Source organism: Eriocheir sinensis, chromosome 11 (assembly GCF_024679095.1).
Source record: "Eriocheir sinensis breed Jianghai 21 chromosome 11, ASM2467909v1, whole genome shotgun sequence".
NCBI lineage: Eukaryota > Metazoa > Arthropoda > Malacostraca > Decapoda > Varunidae > Eriocheir > Eriocheir sinensis.
Genome location: NC_066519.1, coordinates 14,839,793 through 14,859,175, shown reverse-complemented (window position 1 = coordinate 14,859,175; position 19,383 = coordinate 14,839,793). Strand labels below are relative to the sequence as shown.

General features: G+C 42.6%; 1 protein-coding gene across 8 annotated transcripts in view; it reads right to left on the bottom strand.

Annotated features, from left to right (window-relative positions):
- The window catches only part of LOC126996929 (uncharacterized), a 145,363-nt gene that overhangs the window by 44,005 nt on the left and 81,975 nt on the right, over window positions 1-19,383 (bottom strand). For 2 of the 8 annotated variants that reach the window (XR_007751753.1, XR_007751754.1), the window contains exon 1: window positions 1,239-1,417. The exons of 2 other annotated variants lie outside the window; for them this stretch is intronic. The gene's annotated coding sequence lies outside the window, so the exon portion shown is untranslated. Of the gene's footprint in view, window positions 1-1,238; window positions 1,439-19,383 lie in introns of those variants that run through there. 4 more of the 8 variants (XR_007751756.1, XR_007751752.1, XM_050857872.1 and 1 more) reach the window with 4 other exon arrangements.

Genomic DNA, 19,383 nt, shown 5'->3' with positions numbered 1-19,383 from the left:
AAACGAAGGAGGAAAAGGAAGTAAAAGTAGGTAAAAAAAATCATTGGAAAAGCATAAACGGGAAGAAAACGAGAAAATGAAGAGAGAGAGAGAGAGAGAGAGAGAGAGAGAGAGAGAGAGAGAGAGAGAAAGTGTTGTTACTCTCCTTCCACGCTACTTCAGGCGAGTCGGAAAGGCGGCGGCGTGAATGCACTACTTTACGAGGAGAGCGGCGGCGATGCTTGGGACCGCGGGGGCAATATATCCGTGGGTCTGATGGAGGGTTAGTAGCAGCCTTGGGGACGCGGGGACGGGAAAATAGGAGGAAAACATGAGGAAAATAGGAGGAGGAGCATAAGGAGAGACGTGGGAGAGAGGAGGAAGTGAAGAGCTACAGGGTGGAGTGTACATCCTGTCTGACGCTCCTAAAAAGACTTCTGCGAGGTGATGGAGATGGAGGGTTAGTAGCAGCCTTGGGGACGCGGGGACGGGAAAACAGGAGGAAAACATGAGGAAAATAGGAGGAGGAGCATAAGGAGAGACGTGAGAGAGAGGAGGAAGTGAAGAGCTACAGGGTGGAGTGTACATCCTGTCTGACGCTCCTAAAAAAGACTTCTGCGAGGTGAACTATGATGCGTCAATGAGGAGGTGGCGGAGAGTGAACGAGAGTGTTTTGGTAAGACGTGCAGACCATGGGAACGAGTGAAAAACCGCTGCGGAGAAAATAACTAACATACAGTCATGGAAGAAAGGCAAGACGCACGGACCATAAAAACACGTCCACACCATAAGAACGAGAGAATAACCCGTTGAGGGGAAAATGAAATAGCTCACGTACAGTCAAGGAATTCGACGTGGAAATACGGCCCATAAACAGAGGTCATATTCGTCAAGCAGGAAGCTCTCCGTGTCGGTGAGGTATCGTCAAGGGTTGAGTGGATGAAGTCAGACGGATCGTTGACGCAAGAGAAGGCAACCCGCGGAGACGTTTCGTGGATAACAGGATAAACTTACAAAATTTGAGATCAGGCAAATATTACGATAAAAATGGCTCTAATGTGAATGCCAATCGCTCATATACATTACAAAATGCCAAACAGAAATGATAATTAATTACGAACAAGGTCACGCCTCACTCAAGTCTCAGTGTCAGTCATTACGCAGTATCCAAATCTGCTAACATCGCCGCTTTACACAATCTAAATAGTAGATATACGCATACTTGTGGTTCCCTTACTATCACAGGCCAACCTCCTCACCTGCAAAGGTAGAACACAGCGCAGGTCAGCCGTCAGCGTGATCCTCCCCGTGATGCCGCGAAGAAAAGCCAGGTCCGGCAAGACGGGGAGTGAGCGGCACAGGGCAGCGCGGCGAGGCGGCCAGAGCACTGCAGGGTACAGGGGCGGGACGTGATGCCCAAATTTTGCCGCCAGGAGCTAATACAAACTGCATGGGGTACATTTTCTTTTGCATGTCGCACACTGGCACCATTCATAAACGCATACACTATTTACTCCACACATGACACCGTCTGTACAGCATTGCCAGCCAGCTTCCTGCCGCCCTTCACTGCACGGTGGCGGGACTGTTCCGAACACACTCGAATCATGTCACGGAGCTCGTTCAAGTAACTGCTAGTCATCGGATGCTCAATAGGGAGGATGGTATCATGCTGACATCATTACCTTGTGTGTTAGATGATTAACTTTAAAATGAGATTTCCACTTGAAGGCCGGGAAGGAAACTAATGCTAGCCGTAAACTCTCAGCATAAAAAGGAAGATGACTTACGGGGAGCTTCGTTACGATATCAGTGACCCATATACAACTGAATGAAGAGTGGTTGTCATTTTCCGATAGTTATTGACATTACGTCAGTGAGGCTAAAAACTAACGTCGATTTTTCACTAATATAAGCTGAGAGGAGTAGGAGAGCCCGAAAAGGCAAGACAACCAAACAACGAGGGCAGCCGAGAGATAAGTAATTCGAAAAGTAAGCTGTGAGAGAAGTAAGAAAGCCCGAGTAAACAAGTAAAAAAGTAAGGCAGAAAGAAGCAAGAGAGCCAAAGTAAGCAAGTAAGAAAGTAAGCCAGAGAGAAGCAAGAGAGCCCGAGTAAACAAGTGAGAAAGTAAGCTGTGAGAGAAGCAAGAGAGCCCGAGTAAACAAGTAAGAAAGTAAGGCAGAGAAGCAAGACAGCCCGAGTAAGCAAGTAAGAAAGTAAGCCAGAGAGAAGCATGAGAGGCCGAGTAAGCAAGTAAGAAAGTAAGGCAGAAAGAAGCAAGAGAGCCAAAGTAAGCAAGTAAGAAAGTAAGCCAGAGAGAAGCAAGACAGCCCGAGTAAGCAAGTAAGAAAGTAAGCCAGAGAGAAGCAAGACAGCCCGAGTAAGCAAGTAAGAAAGTAAGCCAGAGAGAAGCAAGAGAGGCCGAGTAAGCAAGTAAGAAAGTAAGCCAGAGAGAAGCAAGAGAGGCCGAGTAAGCAAGTAAGAAAGTAAGATGAACAACCCGCAGAACAGCCAAACAGCGCGGACAGGCGGCGAGGCAGACGGCGAGGCGGCGCGGCGGACACACGTAACGGCGAGCCTTCTTCCCTGATGAGCCTCGTTTCCGACTCCGTTGACACAAAGCCGCTCAGGCCGAGGCAACAACACGCCATTCAGGGGCCGCCGAGGAGGGGAAGGAAGGAAGGAGAGGGCAGCTCTTCCGGACGCTCTTCCATCCGCCGGACTAATCGTGGCCTTTATTTTTACAGTAAAGGAAGCAGCTCAAGGGCAAAAATAAATAGTGAAAAAAAGATGATATTAATGAAAGAGGAAAAGTAACCTTGAGAATGGGAATATAAGGCAATGAACTAAGAGACATACTAAGATACGTACAGAAAGTTTAAGGGAAAGTTTATGACAGTGTATTCAAAATCTAATTATACTTTGAGTGTTTTAACTATTCTAAGAAGATAAATAACCTGAACTTACATAGGAAATAATCGGAACAGTTCAGTGAAAAAAAAGAATGCTACCGATGAAAGAGGAAAATTAACTTTGACCGAACATAGAAAATAATTTGATCGGTACGGAGAAAAAAAAAGTTATCTATGGAACAGGGAACGTAACCTTGCCATTAGGAATATAAGACTATATACCAAGAGAGACTGAGACTAAGATACGTACAGAAAGTTTAGAAGGAAAGTTGAGGCACCCTATCAAACTCGGCAGGCCTATAAATGTGTAGCGTGGGCCTAGATGTACAGGGGAGGCCTATTACATTCCTGCCGCCCCGAGAGGGAGTCAAAGTTACGTAGCCTCCAGTCCGGCATAAGATCAATTTGGGTGTCGAACGCCCCAAAAATTGATGCAGTCAGCCGGCGAACGTCAAACTCCATCGAGGGCGCTGAAGGGGGAACGAATAAAAAAAAGTTCTCACCCAAAAAGGCAGGACCAAGAATCTCCAATATGAAAGAGGGAAACAAATACCCGTCAGAGTTTTGTGGAAAGTTGCATCGAGTTGTCTGGCGGGAAAGCGAAGGATCATATAGAAGCGATCATTCACTCCCGCCCTGGACACGCCAAGAATTCTGTCCTTTTTCCCTTGGCTTGTATGTTCCACCTCGTAATGAAGGGGGAAGGGAATACACAAGGGTCCAAACACTCAGCGAGGAGAGAGATTGATACCCGATAGATGAGGAATATGGCGTAGAGAAATTTACGTTTATCCCAATAACGGATGGAAATTAGAAGAATGGACTACGTTTTTGTGGCTATATAGACGATAGCGCAGGAGAAATGAAAAAAACGTAGGGATGGAGGGAACAGATAAAGAATGTAGAGAGAAAAACGCGACTATGAAGATCTGCAGAAAGACAGAATATTGAGAAAAAGAGACACAGGAACGAGAGGCAATATAAAATGTGTGTAAGGAAGGAGGGAAGAATGGGAAGCAGCCGGAAGGGGAAAGAAGCTAAAAGTGTATTCCTTGAGGGGACTTTGAATACGAGAATACAGGTGGAAGGGTTCTGGTTCCCTTTGAATACGAGAATACAGGTGGAAGGGTTCTGGTTCCCTTTGAATACGAGAATACAGGTGGAAGGGTTCTGGTTCCCTTTGAATACGAGAATACAGGTGGAAGGGTTCTGGTTCCCTTTGAATACGAGAATACAGGTGGAAGGGTTCTGGTTCCCTTTGAATACGAGAATACAGGTGGAAGGGTTCTGTGGAAGGTTTCTGTTCCCTTTGAATACAAGAATACAGGTGGAAGAGAATACAGGTGGAAGGGTTCTGGTTCCCTTTGAATACAAGAATACAGGTGGAAGGGTTCTGGTTCCCTTTGAATACGAGAATACAGGTGGAAGGGTTCTGGTTCCCTTTGAATACGAGAATACAGGTGGAAGGGTTCTGGCTCCCATGTCCCCGCTCTGTCACACGGGTGGTTCGCCTCACCTGGTATGCGGATGGCTAGGAGAATGTTGAAATGTTCTTCAGCGTCTTTTAAAATGCGGTGATGTAAGTCGTATATGGATTTTGAAGTTTTGTGATGTGTATGTGCGTGCGTGCGTGTGTGGGGATGAGGTGGAGTATATGCGAAGTTAGGAGAATATTGCAATGTTCTTTGGCGTCTTTTTAAATGGGGTGATGTGAGTCGTATATGGATTTTGAAGTTTTGTGATGTGTATGTGCGTGCGTGCGTGGGGATGAGGTGGAGTATATGCGAAGTTGGGAAAATATTGTAATGTTCTTTGGCGTCTTTTAAAATGCGGTAATGTAAGTCGTGGATAGATTTTGATGTTGTGTGATGTAACTGTGAGTGCGTGAGTGTGTTTTTGAGGAGGGAAGGGAGTGCTAATTATGAGACAAACGATGACAATACACACAAACACACATACAGACAGAAATAATCCACTTACTAAGCCCACGAACACCTGCCTGCAAAAGTTTAATGCTATCCGAAAGTTATTTTCCACAATGGACTTACATGGACTCGAAATTGAGGACGACGTTAGGAGTTTGAGTACTAAAGCTTATCATAAACATGTTTCAAACGAGTTACTTTTCTACACCAAAATGAAAGAGGGAGGTAAAGAGCTTACATAAGGGATTCAGTAGCAATGGGAAGGCTATTATATGGAAGCTTATTAAGGAGAGGAATATAGTGAAGTTGTTAGTATTCTTATCATCATTATCCTTATTATCATTACTATTATTATTATCATTGTTATAGCCATTCAGCAAGACCAAGGGAAGACAATGAGTTGACAAAGCAAGTCGGCCTACATGAAACACGAAAGAGAGAAAAAAAGACATAAAAGTGATTAATAAAGAATAGAAAGGAAAAATAAAAAATAAAAAAAGAGATAGATAGATAGATAGATAGACAGATAGATAGATAGATAGATACATATAGATAGATAGATATACACCCACGTAATAGAAGGACAGAAAATAATTAACAAGGGATGGACAGAAGTAATAAAAACAAAAAGAAAGACAAAATAGATAAATGAACATCACGAAGTAGATAAATAGTTAGACGGATAGATTTATACATACGCGCACACACACACACTCACACGCACACGACCCCCCCCCCCCCACACACACACACACACACGCACGCCCTGCCCCACGCCACACTATGCCGGCTAACGGGTGGCGACACGGTGCACGCGAGAACATTTATTACATCAGCATCACGGAATTAAGCGGCGCACAGGAAAAAAAGTTTGACCTCCGCGCCGCCGCTTATGCCTCGAAAGCCTTTGTGCCGGGGTGTTGTTAGTGGTGATGTTGCGCTGTGTGTTGCGGGTTGTTAGATATGTTGTTGTTTATGTTTTGGGGTGTTGTTGATTCTGTTGTTCATATATTGGTTGTTGTTGATGTTAGTGGTGATGTGATGTTATTTTTGTTCTTATTGACGGTGTTACTGTACTGTTTCTAGTGATGTTGTTGTCGTTGTTGTTGTTGTTCATTTGACGTTTTTTTATTGTTTATTTATGGCGGTGGTGGTAGGTGTGGGTTCTACTTGTTGTTGTTGTTGTTGTTGTTGTTGTTGTTGTTGTTGTTGTTATGATATTGACGTTCTTGATTGTTTACTTATGGTGGTGCTAGTTGTGGGTTTTACAGTCTGTTTATGTTCCGTTGAGTTTTATCGGTTTCTAAAGTTTGTTATCGCTTCTGTTATTACTATTATTATTATTATTATACATATTTTTACGGTTTCGATATTTTTTACGAGAATTGCTGCTGCTGCTGCCGGTGCGTCGGGTAGGCAATAACGGCCGTGTTTGGCATGACGCACCGATGTTTACTGGCACGAGTTCAATTACTTCCGCTTTTCATTTGCTGATGTTTAAGCTTTGGTCTAATGTTGTTGTTGTTGTTGTTGTTGTTGCTCTTCTTCTTCTTCTTCCTCATTTTGTTCTTGTTCTTTTTCTTTTTCTGTTTCTTTTTCTCTTTCTTCTTCTTTTTTATCTTGTTCGTGTGGTGGTGGTGGAGGTTGTGCTGTTGTTGTTGTTGTTGTTGTTTTTGCAGTTGTTGTCTTCTTTTTCTTCTTCTTCCTCTTCTTTTTCTTTCTGCTTCTGTTGTTGTTGTTGGTGTTGGTGGTGTTGGTGTTGTTGTTGTTGTTGTTGTTGTTGTTGTTGTTGTTGTTGTTGGTGGTGGTGGTGGTGGTGGTGGTGGTGTATTCAACGTTATTCATTTCCTACAATTTTACTTCAGCTTCGTAGCACGGCGTGGAATGTATTGCACAAACATAAATAAATCAAATGAATAAATCAGTAAATAAATGAATATGAATAACAAATGGTGCAATAAAATAAATACATTCTTTCCATGTTAGTGTATCTCATTTCTTGCTTGCTGTTCTCTCTGTGTGTCTGGCTGTCTGTCTTTCTTTCTTCCTTTTATCTTTCTTTCGTTCCTTGCGTTCGCTTGCTTGCTTGCTTGCTTGCTTGCTTGCTTGCTTGCTTGCTCTCTCTCTCTCTCTCTCTCTCTCTCTCTCTCTCTCTCTCTCTCTCTCTCTCTCTCTCTCTCTCTCTCTCTCTCTCTCTCTCTCTCTCACTCAAAACCGGCATCACCTAGCCACTACACCGTAAAAACATATTCATACCAACACCCCCCCCACCACCAACAACAACAACCACAACAACAACCACTATTACTACTATTACTACTACAACTACTACAGCAATAACAACAGCACTTCATACCCTCCGGCCCTTACGCTACACACCAATACCTGACCGATTACTTCCCTGTCACCCGCGGCAACGAGGCAGAACGCGGACCATAAATTCCACATCAATCCACTATTGTTTAACTAAATAGCGCCCGTCACCCCGCCAACAAGCCACGATACAGCGCCGACATTGCTCATTTCCCGCACTCCGACAGCGTGAACACATTTCCCGTGAGCTAACCCTTTAATTTTCGACGCTATGGCAACGCTGGCGAAGTGTGGGAAGGACAAGGTTAAGAACATAAGAACATAAAAACAAAAGAAGTCAGTCACCCCGCCAACACGAGCACGATACGCCGCCGACATTGGTCATTTCCCGCACTCCGACAGCGTGTACATATTTCCCGTGACCTGACCCTCTGCTTTCCGCCCCTATACAACGCTGGTCAAGAGTGAGACGGGAAAAAAATTGACAGTCTGATTGTTTTTTTCCAACACTAAGCCAAGAAAAAGCTATCCCTATACAGTTCCGTTCCACCAAATTTGTGTTATTGTATCTCTACAGAAAACTTCCTCCCTAGGCGGTGGTGGCGGATGGCGAGCTGAGGATGTGTCGAGAGCTACAAGATGCACGAGGACATGACACGGACGCAGAGTGGAGTAATCAAAGACAAGCCCGGAGGAGCGAGTCTTGCCTGAAGCTAAGATGTATAATTCTTCATCCTTTACAGAAACGATCCTTAAGGTAGCAGCGGGGATCATGTTTCTTAACCCGTCCGCTGCGATTGGCATGGATTTCGCCTTCACTGGTAGCCTAGTTAAATATGCTCCCAGGTCTTTCTTTGCCTCTGTGGTGGGTAGTGGAGTGTTTCCCATGTGGTATTGGTATGCTGGATTTCCCCTCCTAAGATGCATGACCTCACATTTTTCTGCACTAAATTGGAGCAGCCACTTTTTGTTCCACTCCTGTAGCTTGGTGATGTCTTCTTGTAGGAAATCCGCATCCAATGGGTTAATGGTCCCTCTAAGCGAGAAAAATGAGAAAAAATCACCCCTCACACAAACCATTTCATAATACATATCAAAGCATTTGTGATCAGATTATGTATCATCTTTTTTTGGGGACTTTATATCATGGCACAAATTTGGCCCGTCGCTGCTACTCGGTAAAGCCAGAAATTTGGCCCGTCGCTGCTACCGGGTTAAGACTCTCCAGGAGATATATAAACGAAGAGAACCAACACACACAGTACCTTACCCTTAATTTGGTTTCAGATTTACGTTGGCTCGAAGTAGTAACTCAACTAATTATCATAACAAGCGAGGGAAGTTCAAACACACACACGAAATAATCCAAATTACCCCGAGGAAATGGGGTGTAATTATAGACACTCTAAATGACTGAAGACGAGGCCGGAAAGAAAATCAGAGAGACAGAAATAGAGACAACCAGATCGAGACAGGATGAAAAACAGACAAACAAAGCAGGAGTGAAAAACAAAGACAGATATAGAGACAGACAGACCGAGACCGAGACAGAGACAGAGACAGAGACAGAGACAGAGACAGAGACAGAGAGAGAGAGAGAGAGAGAGAGAGAGAGAGAGAGAGAGAGAGAGAGAGAGAGAGAGAGAGAGAGAGACGAGGAACAGCGTGGGCAGAATCAGGGATCAGATGGACTGTTGGCGCATCTGCGTTTAAGACCCGCACGATCCCGCTACGCTCTGAGAGGATACAAGTGATTGGTATTCCAGCTGGTGACCCCGAGACCTCGCCGCCGGCCTCCCACCCCACCGTCGCTTCCAGGAAAACCTCTTCACTCGGTGTCTCGAAGGTGGAGGTTGTTCTCATTTGATGCTTTCTCGGTGTGTCTGAAGGGAAGGAGGGCGGATGTAGCGTGTGTTATTCTTAAGTGTTCGTTGTCTTTCTATTGCCTGTGTTTCTCTTCAGTGTGAGTTCGCGTCCCTTGCATAACAGGATTGGAGCTTGTTTGATGTGTTCTCGATGTGTCTGTAGTGAATGAGGACGGATGTTGTGGCGAGTGTTGTTCCTTAGTAGAGCCTTGGTTGTCTTTCTCCTGTTTCTCATATGTGCGACTTCGCTTCCTTTACGTAACTGAATTGGGGCTAAGACAATGCGTTATCGGTGTGTCTAAACGGAATGAGGAAAAATGTTGCAGAGTATATGTTCTTCTGTTGCCATTTTGTCTCCTCTGTGAGTTCGCTTTCCTTATACGACTGGATTAGGGCTAAGACAATGCGTTATCGGTGTGTCTAAACGGAATGAGGAAAACTTGTAGCGTATGTGTTATTCCTTAGCGTTCGTTGTCCCTCTGTTGTCATTCTTTCTCCTCTGTGAGTTCGATTCCTTTATGTAAATGGATTGGGGCTAAGAAAATGCGTTATCCGTGTGTTTGAACGGAATGAGGAAAACTTGTAGCGTATGTGTTATTTCTTAGCGTTCGTTGTCCCTCTGTTGTTACTCTTTCTCTTCTATAAGTTCGCTTCCTTTATATAACTGGATTGGGGCTAAGAAAGTGGGTTATCGATGTGTCTGAACGGAAGGAGGATAGATTTTGTAGCGTGTGTGTTCTTCCATAGAGTTGGTTGTCTGTCTCTTGCCACTCTTTCTCTTCTATAAGTTCGCTTCCTTTAAACAACTGGATTAGGGCTCAGAAGACGGCAAGGGATTGTCGAACCATGATATCCAATTTTTGTGCCTGATGAGACCCGGTGCTTCCTCCTGTTGTCTTTTACGTTGTTGAGGAACGGAGAATCGAATTGAATACTCGCTTTGTCTTTACTCCGTCGCTAAACGTACTGTCACATGAAGGAGACGCAAGAGTCGTCGAACCGTAAGATCTAATTTGGTGCTTGATGAGACCCAACGCATCCTTCTATTGTCCTTCACTTCGTAGAGAAATGGAGAAAGTGATTGAATACTCTCCTTGATTTCACTCTGGAGGGAAACATACTGGCAAGAGATTGTCAAACTTTGGGATCTAATTTGGTGCCTAATGAGACGCAATTTACTGTCTTCTACGTTGTTGTTGAGAAACGGAGAGTGGGATTGAATACTCGGCTTTTTTATTCACTATGTCGGAAAGCGTACGATCATATTAAGGGGATTCTAGGAGCTTGTCCAACCTGATGATCTGATTTGGTACATAATGAGACTCACTGCTTCTTTTTTTGCGGTCTTCTGCGTTGTTGAGAATAGGAGAAAGGGACTGAATACTATCTTGTTTTCGCTATGTACGGGAACGTGTTGTCATTTACACATAAAAGGAAAAAAAAAAAGTGTTCTATCTGTAATACTTTTATCATTATTTTGTATTCCAATTACATGGTTAGGTAGCGAAAATTGCCTCTTATATAGAATAGATTTAATTTGCCGCTGTGAAACGCTGGTGTACCTCGTTGCTGAAAAGTTATATTGAACAGGTAACCAGTATGGGCGGTGAATATTGAAAGAGCTCAGAGCAAGTGGACGTTGGAATAATGCAATTAGCGGACGTGAGAGCAAGGATCGACGACCAACGTAAAAGAATGAAGTCAATGAATGTTTAATAAAGATGTATTAGAATTATGTAGTCGTAGAAAGGACACGCACACATAGACATAGACACACACACACACACACACACACACACACACACACACACACACACACACACACACACACACACAGCACCAGCAACGTAGGACAAGGAGAGTGAAGTTGGCGTATGAAAGAGAAAAACAAATATCGAAAAACATTGGAGAGATCATTAAGTCCAAGTAGCCAACGCGGAAAATATAGAGTCGATGAATGTTTAATAGAGATGTGTTGGAGCGATGTATTAGACTGTGGTGACGAACATAATGATAATCAACGTCGAAAGGGTACACACACACACACACACACACACACACACACACACACACACACACACACAAACGGCACCAGCAACGTAGGAGAGTCAGAATGAGGTTAGGGTATGAATGCAACAAAACAAATATCTGAAAACATACAGAAACGGTCATTAAATCCGAATAGTAATCAATGCAGAAAGCGAAACAGTTACATCGAAATAACACGAATTGGAAACAAAAATAAAAGGTCAGGAGGGAGAAAAATCGAGCATCGCAGAAAAGTATATCAATCGAAAGTGAACACCATAACAGCGAAGGTATGAAAGATAAACACAAACATCGAAACACAGAGGAATGATCATTGAAATCCGAGTAGTAATCAATGCAGAAAGCGAAACAGTTACAGCGAAATAACACGAACAGAATATAGCAAAAAAATATATAAACAGAAAATCAGGCGAAAAAAATATCCAGCAACACGGCAAAGAACATTAAAATTCGATGATGAACACAATAATAGCTTACGATACACAGAACCAGTACAGTTTCCGTGACAGAGACAGTAGATGAAAAAAACTGAAAATGGAGCAACAACATCAGAGAATAACGATTAGGCAGAGTGTCAGCGCGCCCCGAGGTGAGTGATAACAAACACAATCTCAATCTATAGCGAAAGAATGCGTAGTTTCAGCGGAGTAGGAAGAGTTAAAAATGTAGGATAGAAAATGAAAAATGGAGAGGCAGGATGGCAAAAAAAGGAGAAGCAGAATGAAAACAAAGGAGAGGCAGGATGAAAAAAAGGAGAAGGATGAAAAAAAGCAGAATTAAAAGAGAGAAGGATGAGAAAAAAAGGAAGAGGAGGCTGAAGAAAAGGAGAGCTAGGATGTTGATAAAAAGGAGAAGAATGAAACGAAAAGAGAGAGGAGAGACGGAATGAAAAAAAACACAAAAAAAACAGGGTGAAAAATGAAGGATGATGAAAAAGGAGAAACAAGATGGAAAACAAGACGAGGAAGAAAGAAAAGAAAAGCAGGATGAAAAGAAGCAGGAGAAAGGATGGAAAAAATTATAGAACATGGCGCCAAAGAAAACAAAAAGAGTTCAGTGTTAGAGGCTGCTTTCGAATTAATGGAATGTAGGCGGAAAGAACGTTGAGTGAGCGTATGATGACCAGAATAACAGTTTTTGCAGCTTTAGAGAAGTGAGACTAACAGCGGAAGGTGGAAACAGAAAAAGACAGTCATGGAATACTGGACGAGAACATGTAAGAAATTTATACTCGATGATGATGATGATGATGATGAACAGGAAAACAGTCTAATACAGGAATGGACATCTTCGTGAACAATAGAATGACAATGAAAATGACAGAGGGAAAATAGCAACAAAAGAACAGTTATGAAAATGATGAAATGAAAAAAAAAGCAAGAGAGGGAGAATAGATATAAAGATGAAATGTAAAAAACAAGAAAGGCGAAATAATAAAAATGATGAAATGGAAAAAAAAGCAAGCGAGGGCGAATAAATATAGAGTCGAAATGGGAAAAAAAGCAAGAAAACAAAATAAGAAAATGATGAAATGGAAAAGGAAACAAAGTGAACAGTAATGAAAATGAAATGAAAAAAAGCAACAAGGAAACAATAATGAAAATGATGAAGTGAAAAAAAAGGGACAAAAAAAAAAAGAAATGAAAACAACAACAAGGAAAGAGTAATGAAAATGATGGCTTGAAAAAAAAGGGACAAAAAAAAAAAGAAATGAAAACAACAACAACAACAAGGAAAGAGTAATGAAAATGATGGCTTGAAAAAAAAGGGACAAAAGAAAAAACGAGTCAGAGAATATCAAGAGAACAGAGGAAAGAAGAAAAGAAGCTTACGGGCGCGGCGGTCTAGTGAGTCGGAGCATCCGGGTACGATGCTGAACACTATAACGGTTGAGGAGGAAAAGGAGTACAATTTCTGCAACGGAAATGAGGAGTTCAGGGATTAAAGAAAAAGCAAGACAACAGAAAATACCGCCAAGTCCAGCGTCCGTGTGCCGTGAATATTTTGTCTTACTGTAAAGGAGTAGCTCAAAGGCCAAAAAAAAAAAAAAAAAAGAGAAAAACCCTCTGGTGTTATGGCAAATAGTTGATAAGAGTAGCCGAAAGAGGGTCAAAATAGATCTTGATACTTCCCTCTCGAAAGCGTTCAAGTCAATGGCAAGATGAAATACAAACAAATGACGGCTGTCTCAAAGTCTACCAGCAAAAGAGATGAAAGAATGAGGATGCTGCGGTTAACTCTTGCATATGAGATCTGGATAGCAGAGGGATGAGATGTAGTGTGACAGTGTGGTGATGACCAACTAACACGGACAGAGTACACAGCCATAACTACTTTTCATCCCTCTGCTATAATATAATTTGTTGTAATAGAACGTCAGAGCGGAACACAAGGTTACAGAGATAGTGAGTGGTGACAATGAAGCGAATATTAGCTCCGTGTATAACAGTAATGCAGCAGGAAAGAACAATTCAGCCGCACGGGAAGTGAATTGAAGAAAGCATCGAGGCCCATCCCAAGACTCCGTTCCCCTGAGAATAAACAGATTAACAGTATACACGGTCGCCGCAGTGCTCTTGGTGCGTTGCCGCCACACTCACCGCCGCCGCTGGGATAATTTCCTATTGGCCAATAACGACCCGAAGAATAGACTCGCTGGCAGTTCAATGTTGTCGTTCTGCGAAATTAGGTCTGTTAGCGCGGGGGAGGCGTGCGACCGGCCGTGAGGGGAGGTAGCGATAGCGTGTGTGGTTGGGTGGGGCTTGGGGGGGCGTGTGTGGAGGGTTGGGGCAGACTTACTTTGTGAGGGGGGAGGGGGCTTTAAGGGGGGATTGCTGCTTTCACTGTATTTTTTTACTGCCTCTTTTCACTGTTCTCTTTCATTATTTTCATTTTCTGTAATCTTTCGCTGTTCTCTTTCTCTGTTTTCAAATTATCACTGTCATTTTTCACTGTTTTCTTTCTTTTTCCTCTTTCACTGCTCTCTTTCTTTCACTGTCTTCTTTCACTGTTCTCTTTCACTGTTTTTTCCCCCTCGTTTCTTTCACCTTTATCATTTCTTTCAACGTTTCTTTTCCTCATTTCGTTCTCTTACACTTAGCTTACATCTGTGTGTGCGCGTGTGGTTGTACGTGTGTGTGTGTGTGTGTGTGTGTGTGTGTGTGTGTGTGTGTGTGTGTGTGTGTGTGTGTGTGTGTGTGTGTGTAAAAATACCTCCCTAATTATCTCGTAAAGTCCTTTTTTGATAATTTCGCCTCTGTGTTCCCTGTTCCGTCCTCCCGCCGTGATTGCCTATTACTTAAATTGGAGTCACTCTACTGAAGTGTTGATTAAATCTGCGCTCTAGAGTTTTTTTCGTTTTTTTTTTTTTGTTTTTTTTTTGTTTGTTTGTTTGTTTTATCACGTTTTCTACTGATGTTGCTACTTCTGTTTTTTTTTTTGTTTTTTTGTATTTGTTTTTCTTTCTGTTTCTGATTGTTGTTTTTTTTCTATTTGTTTTTTTTTTTTTTCTCTTTCTATTTACGTTTTTATTTCTATTTATTGTTTTACTTCTGCTTTTATTTCTTTTTCTTTATATTTTATTTTTATATCTGTTTTCTATTTCTATTTGTTTTTATTTCTATTTCTATTTATTTTTATTTCTATGTCTATTTGCTTTTATCTCTATTTATGTTTCTGTTTTATATCTATTTCTATTTGTTTTTATTTCAATTTCAATTTTCATTTCCATTTCCTATTTTTACCACCTTTCTATTTTTCAATTTCATCACATTTTCTACTTTTTACATTATCACATTTTTTTTATATTTAACTTTATCACATTTACTATTTTCTATTTCATCACATTCCCTATAGTACATCTTTATCACATTTACTATTTTCTATTTTATCACATTCCCTATAGTACATCTTCATCACACTTTCTCTTTTCATTTATATTTCATCACATTTTTTCCACTTTCTATTTATTAATCACATTTTCTATACTCGGTTCCACCCATTCACTTAATACGATAAAAAATACTACAACGTGATTTGACAGAGAGGAAGCTTTCAGAAGAGACTGTCTACCAATGTACTTATCTTTCCTTTCATCCTGTTGGTTACTAAAGGTTCAATTCTTTCCCCAATACGAGTGACCATCAAGGGAATAAATGAAATACACACACACACAAAAAAACACCCTTGAACATCAGCCGCCACACAAAATAATGAATAAATAAATAACACACACACACACACACACACACACACACACACACACACACACACACACACACACACACTCGCACAATAGGAGGCTCCGGTGGGACAGAAAAGGAAAGAAAAATGTGTTAGGGGAAATGTCTTTAAGTGTGTGTGTGTGTGTGTGTGTGTGTGTGTGTGTGTGTGTGTGTGTGTGTGTGTGTGTGTGTGTGTGTGTGTGTGTGTGTGTGTGTGTGTGTGTGTGTGTGTGTGTGTGAGTGGAGTGAGTGGAGTGTATGAATGAATGAATGAAAGAAGGAAGGAAGGAAGGAAGGAAGGAAGGAGTGAATGAGTGAAGAAGTGAGTGAGTAAATGAATGAAGGAGTGAGTGAGTAAGGGAGGGAGGGAGGAAGGGACGGAGACAGAGAGAGAGAGAAAGAGAGAGAGAGATATTCATCGATTTTGTTGAGGCAGTGAAGAGTGAAGGGGATTGGATTTATTAATTTCGCAGGACTCGAGTGGATCAGCCTTTTCCGGCCACTCATGCGGCGGCCGATCAAAGGCAGAAAGCGAGCCAGACGCGATAAAAAAGTTACGTTCCCGACCATTCCGTAAAAAAAAGACAGATCAAAGAGACAAATGATATTTCAACTCTATTTGCCGCTAAAAATGTTCTGTAATGACCTATGGATGAGTGACCCCCCCGCACCTGTGTTTGTCTGTGGATACGGTGATTATAATGTAGTTGATTCATATGTAAGTTAATCGAAGTTGGTGAAGAGAGAGGATCAAGTAACCGCTGTAATTGAAGTCGATATTCCCAGACGCTCTTCCTCTCATATCAACTATTCCCAAAGGCCAAAAAGGAGATTAATCGGGTTCTAATGTTTGTTACTTCACGTTCACGGTACAGAAGCCTTGTCAGACTACTACGTGGGGTCATATCGGGACACCACTCCTCCCGAAATTGACCTCTCTTTCGGCCACCTCTTTGGATTTTTTTTGGAGCAGGGAGTAGCGGATTTTTTTTTATTATTGTTTCCTTTTTTTGTGCCCTTGAGCTGTCTCTGTTGTAAAAAAAAATAGCGATGGAAATGCCCACAACTCCTTTTTACGAACATCAGAGAAAGCAGTCGAGCAGACAAAAAAATAATTGGAAAATGTAAGCGAAACTACTGGTCTCCAAAATAAAATAAAAAAAAGTGAGAGATTTCCAAAAAGATTATTCGTTACAGCTCGATTAATGTTGTCCGTAAGTTTTTTTTTTTTTCTTTTGCTCGCCAAGCAGCATATCCTTGTGTGACCTCTAATCTTTTCCTGTTTAATCCCTCCCCGTGAAGGTGATGACATTCACTGTACTAGCATTTTTGAGAGCTGATACGCGCTGGAAACAGGATGCGAACACGTTTTTTTCTTCTAACTAGCATATCCTTGTGACCTCTAATCTTTTCCCGTCTAATCCCTCCCCGTGAAGCTGAGGTCATTCACTGTACTAACATTTTTAAGAGCTGATACGCGCGGGAAACAGGATGCGAACACGTTTTTTTTTTCTTCTTCTAACTAGCATATCCTTGTGACCTCTAATCTTTTCCTGTCTAATCCCTCCCCGTGAAGCTGAGGTCATTCACTGTACTAACATTTTTAAGAGCTGATACGCGCGGGAAACAGGATGCGAACACGTTTTTTTTTCTTCCTCTCGTCGCTGTTCAGGAATATATTTTTGTTCCGGTCGCTGGTCATGAAAGTATAAAAATGGTGTGTGACTTTAGTTTTGTGTGTTAGGCAAGGGTGTGACGACTCTCCCGAGCTATATTTCATCCGTGACTGTCTCTCTCTCTCTCTCTCTCTCTCTCTCTCTCTCTCTCTCTCTCTCTCTCTCTCTCTCTCTCTCTCTCTCTCTCTCTTGACAGATCGGCATTATTCATGTCTCTTTCACTACCGGACTGACACACGTGGGAGAACAGCTCGGCACATTTCTCTTCGCTCCTCAGTTGCTTTAGAAATCTATAATTGAAGACGGTTTCCCAATATTCGGTGTAGTTCCTTTATTCCTCAACTTACACTGTGTATTTCTCTTCGTCTATCTATGTATCGGTTTGTTGATCTATAGGCCTATCTAACTATCTAGCTATTTATCTATCTATGTACTCGTATCGGTTTGTTAATCTATAGGTCTATCCCTCGCTATTTATCTATTTATCTATCTATCTATTTATATATCTACCCACCTATCTCTCTATCTCTCTATATGTCTATGCCAGCCTCAGCATCAACAAGGTGACAATAAAAAATAATAGTAAAATCGAGGTAATATCCGTAGTAATAACAACAGTAATAATGGACTCTCTCTTTCCCTTCACTCCGAGTACGAAGCGATGGAGGCTGCAGCGTGATCTCTCGTGAGGGAGTTCAATACTATTTCACGTCCTCGTTAGTCGGAAGGGACATTTCGATAACCGGATTGTTAGCATTTACGCGTGAAAGCCTTCGCAATGAGGTGAAATGATGTCTAATGCACTTGTGATTTAAACCTATTCAATATGAGCTTCGAATACACGGATCACTTTAAAGGGAAAATGAAAGGGATTGCATTTGATTTCTTTGATGTAATTATTTTAGTAAGGGCTTCGAGTACACACACGCACGCACACATATACACGAACACATAACCTCCCACACCCCCCACCCACCCACACCCACCCACCCACACACACACACACACACACACACACATTATTAAGTCCAGAATATCAGAATCACCCGGAGACCATCATACTAAATTTCTGATGAGGGCAAAGCAGCAGCGAGAGAGAGGGAAGTTTTAAGGGAAAGGAATGGAAAGGAAGAGAGCGAGAATAGAGAAAGGGCTTACATTACAGATCTGTACGTCTGGATCTAAAGTGTTGCAGATTTCTCCATTTGACAAGGGAGTTCACGCTGTGTCGATACTGATTTCCACTTTCATTATTCAGCTATATGTCCTGGTGGAGAGTGAGTGAGTGAGTGAGTGAGTGAGTGAGTGAGTGTGTGTGTGTGTGTGTGTGTGTGTGTGTGTGTGTGTGTGTGTGTGTGTGTGTGTGTGTGTGTGTGTGTGTGTGAGACCAACAGAAAGAAAGAGAAAAAAAATCTATCCCAGCCTGTCACTCTGCTCTGTCTTTCTATTCATGCTAACCTTTACTTGCTCTTACCCTGTCCTCCTCTGTTTCCCGTCTCTACGACCCTCATCCCCTGCCCCTCGCCCTGTTCCTCGTCCCTGCCAATCCCATCAACACCTCCCTCTCATATGCACCTGTTTTCCCTTTTACCACCTTGCCCGTCTCTCACCTTCCGTCACCCTGTCCATCTCTGCTTCCCGTTCTTGCACCCTCCCACCCACCTTTATCCCTGCCAACCTTTTACCACCTTCCCCTGCCTCCCTTCCCGTCCCCTTGCTCCTCCCTTGCACCCTTTTTCCCTTTTACCACCTTGCCCGTCTCTCACCTTCCGTCACCCTGTCCATCTCTGCTTTTCGTTCTTGCACCCTCCCACCCACCTTTATCCCTGCCAACCTTTTACCACCTTCCCCTGCCTCCCTTCCTGTCCCCTTGCTCCTCCCTGCTCCCGTCCCTGCAGCCCTCCTTAAACTTTATCGTCCGCGAAGAACACGCCGCTGCACCGTCGTTTGAGGCGCTATTTTCTGCATAAAAAGGTAATCGACTCACACGACCATTCTGCTTCCCGATTATCCTCCAAAAAATCACGTTCCATTAGCACTTAGACGGCGGAGGTGACGGCGAGTAATTGTGCCGCGTGCCAGTGCCGCTTTAGGACGCTATCTTCGCCTCCGTGTTGGTGAGGTGATGAGGTCGTGCGTCGGCCAGTTCGACAGTCCAACGCCGTGTCTTTGTTAGCGCCCAAACCAAATTATATCCTCCACAGTGATCGGTTATTTCTACTCAATACCAGATACTAATAAAGAGATTATCTGTGTGGCTTCCTAAAAATTCCTTCTCCTTTTTACATCAACGCCAAACACTAGGGCTACAAGGAGTTTTGGTCGTGTTTTATGTTTGGTTTGGGAGCTTATGAACGTAGTATATTGAACTGTAAAACCGGCCCATGATCCCCACGCAATACACAGACACGCACCCACACACACTTAAGAATGCAAAGGT